This window comes from Heterocephalus glaber, unplaced genomic scaffold (genome assembly GCF_053883595.1).
Source record: "Heterocephalus glaber isolate CG9 unplaced genomic scaffold, H.glaber_assembly_v1.0 deba00001606, whole genome shotgun sequence".
Lineage (NCBI taxonomy): Eukaryota > Metazoa > Chordata > Mammalia > Rodentia > Bathyergidae > Heterocephalus > Heterocephalus glaber.
Window position 1 is genome coordinate 7477314 of NW_028258377.1, and position 14937 is coordinate 7492250.

Consider the following 14937-nt stretch of genomic DNA (forward strand, 5'->3'; position numbering starts at 1 on the left):
AGTGAGCCATATTCTCATTGCTTTACTATCTTACTTTGAAAGACCTCCTTAAGTAACTAGTCCACTTGGAAAGCGTCTCTGTTTATGTAAAAACAAAACTTAGATGCATGTATACACTTATGCCTTACTCTAAAGCAGCAATGCACTGCACTGCACTTGTGAGGTCTTGTTCACATATTTTTTCCTCTCTAGATTATGAATTCCTTGACAAACGGCATCTGAAATTTTCCCCTATGTATATGTGTCTTTCATAATGAATGATGCCTATCAAATGTTCAATAAAAATTGATCAATTAAGTGAACACCTCCACATTACTTTTATCAAGCAGCCATCAAATGTATGCATAAATATCATTACTGACTGAGCTCAGTGCCTCTTAGCCCAAATCTTTTATTATTTTGTCCATCTCCCCCATCTAATTTTATTTAAGTTGTATGAATATCATATAATATTTACCTAACAATAAAATAACAATACAATAAAATATTCAATTACTGTATTTATTTAGCCATTTTCTTTGGCTTTTATGATCCAAATCATCATCATTAGCCGAATCACCTGATGAATCTCTTTCAACTTCTTCCCAAAGTTGGAAAAGTGGTTTTTCATGTGACATTGCATAGAATTGGACTAATTCTACAAGAAAAATCAAACTAAAACATTTTAAAAAACAAATTATAAATGCACAAAAGTGTAACACAGAGCATAAGGTGGGTAAAACTCACCTATTGATAATGTGATATGTGTAACAGGTTGGGGAACACAAAGATCCATTCCTGTATTCCCCTGTGCAGCTACTCAGATGCACATCCAGCATCTATAATGCAAATGTAAGTATTTTCATTATAAAATTATGATCTGGGTGTATTTCACCCAACCTTACTAGAAGTCAAGGAACTAGGTGGAAATCTCTGCTTTTACCATACTATATTCTAATGTGAGGAAGAGACAGTCAATGAGTATACAGGAGTATTAAATATGGTAAATTCTGTAAGAATAGTTGAGTTAATTAAGACAATAGAGGTATTTAATTGGGAAATGTATCTCTGAGAAGATGATATTTAAAATGACATTTGAGTGATTAAATAAAAGGATAAGTCGGGAATGTTGGGAAAAGAAGATTCTAGACTGAATGGATAGCTACTTCTAAGTCTGTAAAGGAGGAATAGCCTCTAAGACATTCAAGAAACAGAAATACTATGGTGGGTAATAAATTGAAAGCCAAGGTGAGAGGAAGAAAAGGAGGGGGTAGACAGGGGAGTTGTAGCTGGATCACACAGAGTGCTGAAGGCGTAGTACGGACTTTAGATTTTATTTTAAATTAAATGTAATACAACTGGAGGACTGCAAATAGGGTAGTAGGCTGACCTGTGCTTAAAGGGGCATTTTAGCTACTATGTAGAGACTTCTTTATTATAAAGTACACAGTAGTAGTAATGCAGATAGAAGTGAATGAATTCTGGTATCCTCTGAAGATAGAGCCTCATTATCAGAGTTGGAGAAGCCCGGAGGAGCCTTTCACATGGAAAGGTCATGTTAGTAGGAAGCCAAACATCCAGCTCTTGTTTATGGTGGTGTGACTTCTTGCCCTGGTAGCCTTCCTTGATTCAATTTCTAGCACTCTTCACTCTCTTAGCCCGGACAATATTAATATTCTTCGTTAGGCAGAAACAACCACATCAGCTCTCTAAAATCCATGAAAGCCAAAGAATACCTATTGAATTCTTAGACAACATAGAAAATATCAGCTCTCTAAAATCCATGAAACCCAATGAATACCTATTAAATTCTTAGACAAGATAGAAAATATCAAGAGTACTTACACTATTAATTTAATAAAAATAAGAGCAGGCCTTCATTTTTACACATATTAATTTCTTCTTATGAAATTTACTCCATCTTTCAGGAGCTCTCTCTGCTCCCTTCATCCTCTTATGTTTCTGGTGTCCTTCCCACCCATACCCAAAGCCTGTGTGTTTGAATTAACAGTTGAATTTATTAAATAGCAGTAGGCCCAGAGGTGTCAGAAATCATTCAAACTAGGACTGGGCATTCTTGAGAGAAAGAGCTATATAACTTTTTAAATTTGAAAACAGTAGATTTACCTTGATCTTGCTATTGCCAAATGATAGTACTTTTACATTTTACAAATCCATTTGAATATCAAGGTCTCCTCTTTCATCTAGGAAGTTAAAGAAATAATGGATGTGCTAATGTGAGACATAAGCCTAGGAAATAAGAGTATGATAAAAAGCATATTTCCCAAATATGACCATTTGAGTGGAAGGTTGGAAATAAAACTTGGAATAGCATAGATCTGTGACTTGGACCAGAGAAAAGCCTATCAGATCTTCCTATCCCTCCTGAGGGCTTCAGGATTCCCACTCATTACCAAGTTTCTGCCTGCTTCTGAGAACCTGTCTGTACAGATAGATCTTTAGATACCACACATTGCTGGCACTTCTACAGCAGATCTCTGTACCTCTCCTTATTTACCCCCCGCTCCCACCTGCCCAATCAAATGAAAAGGGCTGGAGCAGACATAAGGCACTTCCCCTGTATAGTGCTGTCATTTTTGGACCTATGATTTGAAAACAAATCAGTTTTTAAAAGTGACAGGCCGATGAATTCTTATTGAGTTATCAGAAATCCAACTTTATAAATCAGATAACTTAAGACTTTTCTTTTTAAAAGTCAAACCTACAGATAGTGGATAGTAAGGTCAAATCATTCAATGTAAATAGGAACACTGGAGTTAATTAAAAATATTGTTAATCATTCTCCAGATAGATGAACAGATTTCATTTAAAATTTTATTTTTAAAATTAGTTTAAGGGGATTAGGGGTATAAGGATGAGCACAGACAATATTCTAATAGGACAAAAAATAATGTCTTAAGGCATGGGCAGTATAAAGAAAAGGCTTAATTCCAATATTATATTAAAATATAGTGCCAAGTGTCGCGGCACATGGCTGTAATCCTAGCACTCAGGAGACTGAGGAAGGAGGATTGCCATGAGTTCAAGGCCAGCCTGGGCTACATAGTCAGTTCAAGGTCAGCCTGAACTAGATAGCAATACTGTTTCAAAAAAACCCAAAAAATAAAATAAAACAAAACTATAAACCTAAAAGATCCAATGCCTTTTAGGATTGCTTAGTTTTTGTTTTTTGCTTTTTTTTCCAGAAACATTTACTGAGATAACTTCTCTGTGAGCCCCATTCTGCTGGGGACTGCTTCAGCTCAACAGTTCTGCTTTACCAAACAGTTTTTGAAGACCTTTCTACAGAATTAGGATAACCTATAGTAGAGTGTATTTCACATACATCTCCTTGAATATCAGTTTTAAAGAAATGAAAATTATTTGTGATTTTTAAAAATTTTTACATTTATTTTGTAGATCCTTATCTATTTTATTTATTTTGGTTTTTGTTTTCTGGGTACTGGGAATTGGACTCAGGACCTTGCACTTTTCCGGCAAGCACTATGTTATTTGTCTTTTTTTTTTTTTTTTTTTTTTTAGTAATAGTAGTTTTAATATTTGCCAATGTATTTGCCTTTACCAGGGACCTTTATTTTTTCAGATGATTTTGAGTTACTATTTAGTGTTCTTTCTTTTCATTCTGAAGGACTGTCTTTAGCATTTCTTTTTTCTTTCTTTTTTTTTTTTTTGTATGGGGATCAAACTCAGGACCTGGTGCCTACCAGCAGGTGCTGTGCTGAGCTACATCCCCAGCCCTCTAGCATTTCTTATTGAATAGGTCTAATGTTAATAAACATGCTCAGCTTTGGCTTTCTGGGAATGTTTTTGTACTTCATTTTGAAAGACAGTTTTACTTGTTTTGAAGGACTATCTTGGTAGTTATTTTTCTCCAGTACTTTAAGTGATTCCACTATGCTCTATGTTTCTGTTGAGAAATCGCCTGTTAATTTACTGAGTATCCTTTGTACATAAAGAGATGCCTCTTCCTGGCTGCTTTTTAAGATCTGCCTGTCTGTAGTGTTGAAGAGTTTCAATATAATGTATCTTGGTGCAGGTCTTCTGGAATTTATTTTACTTGGATTTTTAAGATTTGTAGATTTATATATCATCAAATTTAAGATGTTTTCAGGCATTATTTCTTCAGATATTCTTTTCATCTTTTCTCTCTTCTGGAGTGTCATAATGCATGTTGTTCTACTTGATGTTGCCCCACAGGTGACTTAGGCTCTGTTCACTTTTCTTCATTCTTGTCTTCTCCTCAAGCTCAACAGTTCAAATGTCTTTTCTTCAGGTTCAGTGATTCATTCTGTCTCCTCAAACTTGCTGTTGAATCCCTCTTGTCCTTTTTAAAAAATTTCTGTTGTGCTTTTCAGTACTAGAATTTTTTAAATTTCTTTTTTATAATTATTTCTTTATTGCTATTCTCATTTTCTTGCTGTCATTTTTCTGATTTCTTTTAATCATTTGTTCATGTTTTCTTTTTTTTTTTTTTTATTTAGCTCTTTGAACATATTCAAGAAAGTTGTATCAAAATCTTTGTATAGTTGATCTGATGTCTGGACTTCCATAACCATTCTGTTAATCAGTTTTTTCCACTGAATGGAAATATTCCTACTTTTTTTTTTTGGTACTGGGAATCGAACTCGGGTCCTTGCGCTTGCAGGGCAGGCGGCGGAACCACTGAGCTAAATCCCCAGCCCATATTCCTACTTTTTTATGCCTTGAGATCGTTGTTGCTATTATTGAAAACTGCGTATTTGAATATTATAATGTGGTAACTCTTCAAGGCAGCACATTCCTCCCTTTCTTTGGGGTTTCCTTTTTAATTGTGGAATGCTGTAGCCTTCTCATTGCTTAGTGCCTTCTCAGCCTTTTTCTTCATTGTGTGTGTAGTCACTGCAGTCTCTGTTCCTTAGCATGTATTCTGTAAATTTTGACAGATTTCCTCGAGCACCACTAGCGGCTATTTGAGTGCCAGGCCACGGATACAGGGGTTAAAAGGATGCATATTGTCGCAGGGGATGTAGCTCAGTGGTCCCACACCTGTCTGGGAAGTGCAAGGTCTTGAGTTCCATTCTTCTTTTTAAAGAGCTTGAGGAAGGAGCTGCAAAAGCCCCCTTTCTGGTCTTCCCTGGGATTTTGATCGCTGAAAGATGTTTGTTCACTTTCTCTATCTTCCTTTGGACAGAAGCAGTGGTGTCCTCTAAATGCATTTCTTGCAAATAGGCCTGTGTTTTGCTTTGGGACCTCTGCCGGGGGAAGAAGGTCCGCGGAGCACCGCGTGCGGAGACGGTGCCGCTGGCCTGGCCATCTGTTTGTCATTTTTTGATAAGCTGGCAGCTGCTCCTTATAATCTGAGGATCAGTAAGTGTTTCTGACTTGTGTATAAACAGGATTGAGATATAATACTCTGGAAGAAATTTTTCCCTTCATATAGATGCATTTAAAGTTCTTTTAAAATATTTTTGCTTATCTAAAAACATAAAGAATGGAGAGACATGCTGAGAATATTTTTACATTTTCCATATGTATTTCTGTGCTTTTCATTAAGACAGAAACCCTTCTAAATAGACTATAGCAAAACATTGCAATTTATTTTAGTGGTTTCTTTTCCAGAAATTTTACCAGATAAAAGTGTTTTTGTCAGTGAATCTCAGAATAAAAGGTCTATAAACTTTATCAAGTAAAATAAATGCTAGCTGTCAAGTTCCTCTGCTAAGCATCTTTAGCCCTCCCTTAATGACCTTGCTGATGAAGTGCACTTGGCATGCATTTGTTGATGAAATAAAGGTCCTTAAAGCAAAATGCAAACGAGACTCATAGATTAATTACATATAAGGACTGCATAAAGATTTAATAAGCATCGAACAATCTAATACAACCATGAATGTTTCTCTAAAAATAATTATTCATAGAAAGCTCACAGTGCAAATAGAGTAAAAATGGAATAACTATAATGAGAAGAGATAACAATGAAATAAGGACAGATTTCCTCCTTCTCTTAAAGTATCATTTCTGAGCACTTCCAACAAATGAGGAAAAACTCACACTGCCAGTGCTTATTTTCAGGAGTTTATGTGAGCAGCCCTGATGAAGTTCTTTCACCAACTTGTTGCACTCCCTTGTTCTGCTTCTGCTCAGCCCAGATGGAAAACTGATCCCAGTCACACTGCAGACTTCCTTATTTGCTGAGCTCCTCCCATCTGACCCCCATTCTCATGTAATAATCTTCCCTCCCTTAAATTATTCTGTCCAGGCTTCTCTTCTATAGGGACTGAGGGCACCAAGGAAAATATGCAGGGCTGTTGCCCCTGCACCCCAGACAAAACAGAGGGCACTCACTGGGTTTTGCTCAGGTGAAAACAGACAAATTTCTACTTTCTTCTTTGAGCAAAACTCTAAAGTATCTTGTTTATTACACTAAATGTGCAGAAAGGATATTCAAGAAGGACTATTTCCAATAGAAGCAGAGTCCTTTAGGAAGAAAGCTGTTTCTACCAAGCCAGGGCAAAGATATGCTTATAAAAGAGATTTGTGTGACAGCAAAGCTGCTTATTGAAACAGTAGGCAGGTCAGTTAGGGAAAGAAATGTCAGCCAGACCAACAGCCATGGCAGCCCACTTCTCAGTCTTCCCTTCTCTTTGTGTGGTCATTCTCTCTCTCTCTCTCTCTCTCTCTCTCTCTCTCTCTCTCTCTCTCTCTCTCTCTCTCCCACACACACACACACACACACACCCTCCACCCAGAGCGGTATGAAAAAAATCACATTTCAGAATAAGAATAGTCTAGCTATAAAAATTTAGGTGGAATTTTTTAGGATGCATTCATCTATAAATTACTAGTTTCTTTGTTTAGTTCTGCTCTTCTGTGATAGCTAAATAGAAAAGAAATCCTCAAATGGGATCAAACTAAAATGCTTCATGGTACTTTCTTCCATCCTTTCTGGGGTCCTTCTTGTACAATAATATTTACTGTTGAAAAAGAAAACAGGGTAAATCCATGTTCAAATTCCAAACTGTCAATCTGAGTCTCTGGAATGTGGTAGGTATTTCCTCCACAATAAAATTTCCTTTATGAGATAATGTGAGATAATGTAGAAAGAAATTTTACATCTCAACTTTCATTTCGTCTTAGGGGGTCTTTTCATATCTAGTTCCCTTCATTCTATTATTGTATTTCTATTGTCTTGATTTTTGTTGCACTTTAGTAACTCAACTCAGAAGTAGATCAGGTACAATGAAATAAATACTAATAGAGATAGATTTCAAAGTATTGCATAAGGAACAGAGAAGAGCCATATAAACCACAAATAATTTATTAGAAAATACTATTCTATTTTTCTAGTGACATATAAGAAAGTAAACTCAGAGTTAAGAAGCAAAATAATATATACTTTCTTGAGAAAAACACAAATCAACCATAATGTAATTATGAGAAAATGCAAACAGAGAGGAAATGTATAACAGAGAGGAAGGCATGTTACCATATCTAGTACAGTTTTCATTTTGAAACCAAGAATTTGCTAAATGTTATCAAAACAAAGACTTAATGAAGTCATTTGTTCTATTAAACAGCACTTAGAAAGCACCAAATCATAGCACCACCACCACCACCACCAATAATAGTAACTGGCATTTATTTCGTATTGCTCTGTGTCAAAGGCTACATCAAATATTTTCTTGAATCCCTAAAACAACATATAAGGTAGATATTCCTATTCTCATTTCACAGATTTATAAACTGAGACTCATAGAATTTAAGCAAGTTGTTCAAATTTTACATCTAATAGCATAGTAGGATTCAATCCAAGCTCTATTTTGTAAGCATTTGGATATTCCAGTAAATACATGGTTTCTCCTGTATAGGTCAAGGTTATAAAATCAAATGTTTAGTCTTCTAAAAAGGCTAAAGAGCAGTGAAAATGGGAGAAGTAGACTGGTTGTGATGTCATTTGGCACCACAATTAGCACTAGAGACAGGAAGGAAACTGGAAGACTTAGTGCTCCTTTCAAAGAGGGTCAGTACTACTCAGCTCCACCTGATTGCTACCAGCACCCAAAGTGGAACTGCTACAACAGGAGCTTTCAATTAACACAGAGTATCTAGAAGTCCCTACTTTTGAGAAAATCATGATTTTTAATATTGGTATAAATGTGGCATTCCAGGCAAGCCACATCAGCATCCTGTATAACATCTCGCCTAGACATGTCCTTATATAGCATCACTCTGTTTATGTGTTGTAGTTAGGGAGTCATAACCCACTCAACACTACAGATAGGCAATGAATGGTTACTGGATAACTACAGAGAGCTATCAAACTCCTTCTGATTAGAACAAGATCCAGACTTAGGCAGTAGAAAAATTCAGTCAGAACAGTGTGGCTCTTAGTGTGGTCCATAATAGACAATGGCATAGCTCACTCTAAATCCTGCTTGTGCGTTTCACAGACTCTTGCCTGCATTCCATCAAGGGCCATAGACTTCATTATATCATTTATAGTATCCAATTACAGGCCGTCTCCTGGATGCCATTTCCATCAAACTTACTGAGATGTGCCCTGTGCATTCTAACTTTTCATATTATCAGCTGACATTTCCATCCAAGTGCTAGAAATGCCTCTAATTTTATTCTGACACATCAAAGCAGATATAGCAGACTTTCATTTCTAAACCTCTGGTCATAGAGAATCTTTGAAAATGAGCTCAATACCAGGCAAGCATTGCTCCTCAGTAAGAGAGACACATCCAATTCTCCTCAGACCCAGTGTGGGTGGGCTGAGAAACCCAACAAGACTGCCACTACAGTGAAGCAGCTCTGGGATGCTCCCCAATCCTAAACCCAAAATTATATAATAACAGAGAAGAAGCATTCTGACTTTCAGGGTGGACATCAGATACACAGCAATATAACTTATTTATATTATTCCTTTTACTAAAGGTTTATCCAAAGTGCTCAGATGAGACTGGTAATTTTTATCTCTTTACTATTATAGACTATAGAGAAGACTACAGGGAATTGAAGGCTATAGAGAACTAAAGATACACAATCATGCTGTCATTAGAAGATTTCTTCCAATTTCCCTAAAACTGTAGTAGGCTCTTTTTAGAAATGTACATCCTTAACTTTTTTTATAAGTTGGCTCCCTGTACACATGGATTCAAAAATCCACCAAACTCAGGAAAAGTATTCCAAAACACTGTGCTAAACATGTACAGAATTTTTTCTTGTCGTATTTCCCTAAATAATACAGCATAATAACTATTTGCATACATGTATACTATATTAGATATAAGGAATCTAGAAATGATTTAAAGTACACAGGAGGAGGTGTACAGGTTCTATGCAAATGGATTTTGGTATCGACAGGGGTCTTGTAACACACACCCAACAGAAATTGAGGGACAACTTAGTATGCATAATACAAACCAGTAGAATGCTGGAGCTCTGGGCAAGGCTGTGTGTGTTATTAGAAAGCTCAGATAGTGCTCACTTAGGCAGCACATATACTAAAATTAGAAAAGCTCACACAATAAAAATACTCTATACATCAGAAGTCACAAGATACTAAGTCATTCCCATAATATTTAAGACGGGAAACTAAATTTCAGCATTTGTATTCTTACCTGCAGATCTTCTTCTCTTCATATTCAGATCCATTATTTTTTGGTTTTTTGTTTTTTGCAGGAAATCAGCTTTGCATACCTCTTGCTGAAAAACAAAATAAATGCCTCCCATTCATTTTTTTTTTGAAGCTAGAATTTTTAAAAAGCTCTAACTGCTTTAAGTTTTTATACATTTAGTCTAACTCTAATTTATGTCTAAATTATGCCTAACTCATGCCTAAATAGCTGGATCTATTTTTGTATATAGGAATCTATCATAATATTGTCAGTAAAAAGTGCCTTTTGGAAATGTACTGAGAACTTTAGAGATTCAATGTTTATGTCCTCCAAAAATGTGTTCCACAAAGCTTTAAGTAATGTCTTTTTTAAAATGAAACACGTTTAGCCTTCATTTCTTAGGAATCATCAGAAGCACTACCATAGGAAATTATTGCAATTTCTTTTTAAAAAAGCACTTGGACGTATCTGTTCCCTCTGCATCTTTCAGACAGGCTCTGTGCTCTGATCCATAAATGCCTTACCTTTGATGGTTATCCACTTCACATATTCTTTTGGAAGTTGTATAAATGTATAAAATATACATTTTATATTAAGTGTAACGCTCTCAAAGTAACAAAATTTTTCATTAGCCTTGTCTCTTCTAATGGCAATAAATAAAAAGAGATACGATAGGTATTTAGTAGCATACCTACCATGGGCTAGCGCTCTTTTGAGGTAATGAGTTTTCTTACTATCGTTAGGAGGATAAGACAACTCTCACGTTGAAATGTGCATTTAAATTATACTAAACCCCTACATTCATGTTCTCCTTTCCTCTCCATGTAAATCTTACACAAAAAGGCACTGAACAGAGGACCTCAAGAAAATCAACTCAACCCATTCTAGATAATGAAGGAAAGTTGCTAACAATTCATGACCATAGCTTCATCCAACAGGTAAAAGCAGTCTAGAATTCTACTATGTCATGATAGAAATCAGAAGGAGAGGTAAGGGCCAAGGTCTTAGCAGGAAAAGATAATAATTCTGGATTCTGAAAGTAAGTATACTGAGATGCTCAAGGGGGCTTTCCAGTTAAACTTAGAAAAGGCAAATATCACCAAATCCAGAGACCCTCTCCTGGGGTGGGTGGGGTGTGGGGGTCAGACTTATCAATAATACCCACCCTTTTAAAGTATTGCTATGGCACTGCTTTTGTCAGTTTATATAGATTAAATCATTTACCATATTTCATTAAATCTAAGCTATCACTGACTGTAAGAAGCATTATCACATTGTACACTACTAAAAAAGAAAACAGTATATTATGGATAATACTATGATATACCATTGATTTAAAGCACATTCTGATTTCAGAGATATTCAATTTTTAAATGTCTCTTCAAATTTATGTATTGAGGGCTAGTAATTTTTACAACTACATTGTGAAAGTAAGTATTGTTTGTTATCTTTGATTTATAGATAAGGAAACAGAATCATTCACTTGCTCAAGGTTAGACAACAAGATGGAAAAATTAGTACTCTAACCTAGCCAATTGGGCTCTAGAGTTTGTGCTTTATAGAACCATCCATATTCCAGTTTCCATGGTATGATTTTAGCCTTTTCTTTACAGGACAATAAAATAACAATAGCATTAATACCTACCATTTAAACACCAGGTAGACTGCTAAGTGCTTTACAAAAGCCTACAAGTTGTTCTCCAATGCTAGCCAAGTAACCTATGTTGGGATGGTTACAGACTCTTCTGAGCTTCAGATACTTTAGGACTAGAGTGAGGACTAGAAATCAGACATTTTTGAGAAGGCATATAAAAGACAACATTTTATCAACACCCTACTAAGTAGGTGTAAGTGTGCCAACATTGTAGACAGACCCCTCCTATTAGGTCACAGACTCCTGACTCAGCAGGTTTTCCTACTCCAAAGACCAAACACTATTTTTTCTAAATACGCAAAATTTGTCTTCCAAGGTACTTCTTAAAAGTTGTCAAATTTATTTCAAAACAGATTTTTGTAATATGCTTTCTATATCCTTTTAAATTCTGTAAAATCTGTGGTAATGTCTCCTAGATCTTGATATTGTAATTTAAAAAATGTATAATTGATATTGTGTAACAGGAAGAAAAGGTATAAAGGAGCAGGGGAAGTGGGAGGGGTAGGGGAAAGGAGAAAAGGGAAAAGAAAAATATGAGAAAAGGAAAAAAATGGAAACAAAGTCTTTGCAAATAGGGAAGGGTAGAGGGGGTGAAGGGAGGGCAAGGGAAGGGAAAAAAATAAGAACCAAGATACTCATGTAATGGTACAAGATCCCAATGATGAATGTAACTGTATTTTATACCTAAAATGTACCAATAAACTTAATGGGGAAAAAAAATTCGCAAAATAGCACTGTATGGAAAATAGAAACCATAAAAGTTAACTGAAAAAATGTTAGTTTTTAGAATCTAGATCTGATCTTTCTGCTTTCATGAGGGAGAAAGAATATAGCATAGATGTTTCACTAGCCCCTTCACTGTGCTTATCTGAGAATGAATCACTATTGCCCCACTATGGAGTGTGGAACCAAAGTTTGCCCTGGGGGTGGGTGGACAGGAGGGTGATGTGGTAGTGTGGAAGCACAGAGGGTATGTTCGTGCTGGAATTTTCCACCTCTGAGATGAGTTATTGCCACTATGTACTGGCACGACGAAATTCTGCCACCCAAGCCTTATTGGGAATGGCTTGCACAAAAGCAGGGAACAAAGCCACCTTGGCAGCTGGCACCGGCATCTTTTTTTCTTTCAAACATTGAACATTTACAGAGTATCCTCTTGGTTCACTCAGCTGCCACCATCCCAGGGAATGCAGCTGGCCTCATTGGTTAACCTGTCCCAGACTGAGCTCCTGCTGCCTCAGAAGAAAAGGCAGGATGCCAGCCCATTCCTTGTCATCCTTTTGGGTCACTCTAGCATGACAGACCAGGCACTTCATGTTCTTCATGGAAGGGAAGACATCCATCTACAACAGACATTTACAAAGTTTTGCACTAGTAGAGAAGGTTTAAGAAATGCAGTCTGGAGTCATTGAAATGCCACCAGAGCTGCATAAGCTCTCTCTTAGGTAGAAAAATGGTAAGAGATGGCTTTTTTCTACAACCCTTTGATGATGGTCATGGGTCTACTCACTATTCATAGACCAGTTCATAAAGATACACTACCATATTAGTGAGTGTCCACAAAAGTAGATACTACAATAATTGCTGCACACAAGATTTACCCATATTTAAATAAAACTATAATATTTGTGAATATCACAAATTGTGTAGAGCTTATACTGCTACTTAATACCTCAACAAATCACTTAACTTCCTCCCACAGTTGAAAAATATCATTTAGAAGTAAAAATACCTGTAGAGGCTTTCCAAAGACATCTTGCAAGAAGCCTCTTGCACAGTCTTTCAAGACTCCACTTTACCTATGGTTCCATTTCACTCCTAAAGCTATAAGTCAAGTAGTTAAATGTATTTTTCAGGTCACCCCAGCAGAAGAGCAAAACTGGATAGCAATTTGGAAAACTACTTTTCTCTGGCTCTCACTCCAACAGCAACTGCAAAATCTTAATTTCAGATACATCTTCAAGTAATCCGATACATGTGCTATTTTGAAGTGCTTCCAGAGAGTGTCTCACCTGCACTTACAAACTCTAGCCTCTTAGGTAATGCTTGGGGTTTGTAATTTTCTTTATGTCCTCTCTTATCAGAGGGTGATCAATCCTCTAACTGCCTAGAAAGGGGGTCACTGAGGGCTGAATAAAAAAAGACAGTCGAGACTTGTGTAATTTCAAAGTATATGGGGGACTGGGAGGTCAGTGCCTCAGAGTGGGCAAAGACAAAGGCACTCCGACCTTGCCACTGTTTATTGGATTCGTAGGGAGTATAAGATGAGTCAGAGAATGGTGATAATCCTAAATTGACAAGGATCTTATAATCGGAGGAAGTATCAGATAACTTGGAGGGTGACAGTAATCCTATGACGATGAGGATCTTATGCTGATGAGGATTTTAGGTCAATGAGAAGCTTAAATTGATTAGAATGATGAGATGAGCAAAATGTTCTTACAATAGTAGAATGAGTTAAGCTGATAAGGAATCCCCAGGTGAAATGATTTTTCCTAGAATTATGTAGAATGGCTCCCAACACTCTCTGATTTCCTTTGGTCAGATCTATCCTGGGACAAACCCCAGCTGACATCTATCCCATATGTTTTCCTCTCCCAGATTTTTCCACAAGTCTGTGGTTTGTCTGTCTGCTATACAAACAGACATTCCTCTAAGGGGATCCAATCTATCCCAGGGTGCTCCTTTGCATGAGTATTATTCTTTGCTTTATTGGGTTATCTTTAGTCCAAATATATTTTATAATCATTATGGAATGATGCTGTCTTCTCTTTTCATTGTTTAGCTATGCATGGATTTGTTACCACAGTTAGGTTAAGGAATACCAGGACCCAAACATACTGTTGAAGTTTCAGTTACCATGGTATATTTACTATGAAATGGCATAAAGTAAAAACTCTGTTGCTAGATCTTCAGTTCACACACAGGCTTTAGCTTTCAGTCTGCCACTGACTGCTCACTGCAAATCTGCCATTCAGCTCACACACAGTATGTAGCTATGCTGATAAACCCACACAGCAATTTACTGAAATGGTGTTCAACAGAGAGAGATGGTCAAAAAAGATGAAACTGTAGCAAAGCAAAGTGATAATGCTGGAAGCAAAATTACCATATCTATCCTGATTGCAGGGTGATGGGAGTGTCAATGTTTAGAAGACTCATGTGCAGCAAGAGAAGCTTGGTAAAGGTGTCCTTAGAGAGGTAAGGATGGAGATGCTCTAAAAGTGATAATAGCAAAATGTTCCAAGTCAAAGAAACATTCCTAGTGACTTCATGACACTTAAATGTAAAGGATGAACTATTGGAAGTTGATCTTTCCTGAGAAAGGAGTATGACAATTCACCAAGGCATAGAAGTCGTTTGCTTCATATGGTAAAGCGTATGGCAAAAAGAAAGGATCGAATATGGTTCAAAATACTTTTAAAAGTTTCTTACAAAGAAATAAAACACTAATTCCTCAATGTTTCTAATGTTTTAAATTATAGGATGGTAAATAAATAATTTTAAAATTTCTTATATGTTTATATCTGATAGTAAGTAATAAGTTTTAACAAAAAGTTTTAAATGTGATGAGACAATTAATTTTTCCTCATTGATCATTGAGATCTCTTTCTAGGCTTCACAGTTGTTATGACAAGCCTGTGCTGCTGTGCAAATGTGCAAAGTGAGAACCATTTGCAG

At 36.4% G+C, this 14937-nt stretch overlaps 1 protein-coding gene across 3 annotated transcripts in view; it reads right to left on the minus strand.

Annotated features, from left to right (window-relative positions):
• Nucleotides 1-14937, minus strand: part of Kcnn2 (potassium calcium-activated channel subfamily N member 2) — a 490128-nt gene that overhangs the window by 257772 nt on the left and 217419 nt on the right. For 2 of the 3 annotated variants that reach the window (XM_021238384.2, XM_021238373.2), the window contains exon 3: nt 9606-9690. The exons of the other annotated variant lie outside the window; for it this stretch is intronic. The gene's annotated coding sequence lies outside the window, so the exon portion shown is untranslated. The remainder of the gene's footprint in view (nt 1-9605; nt 9691-14937) is intronic. 3 annotated transcript variants of the gene reach the window in all.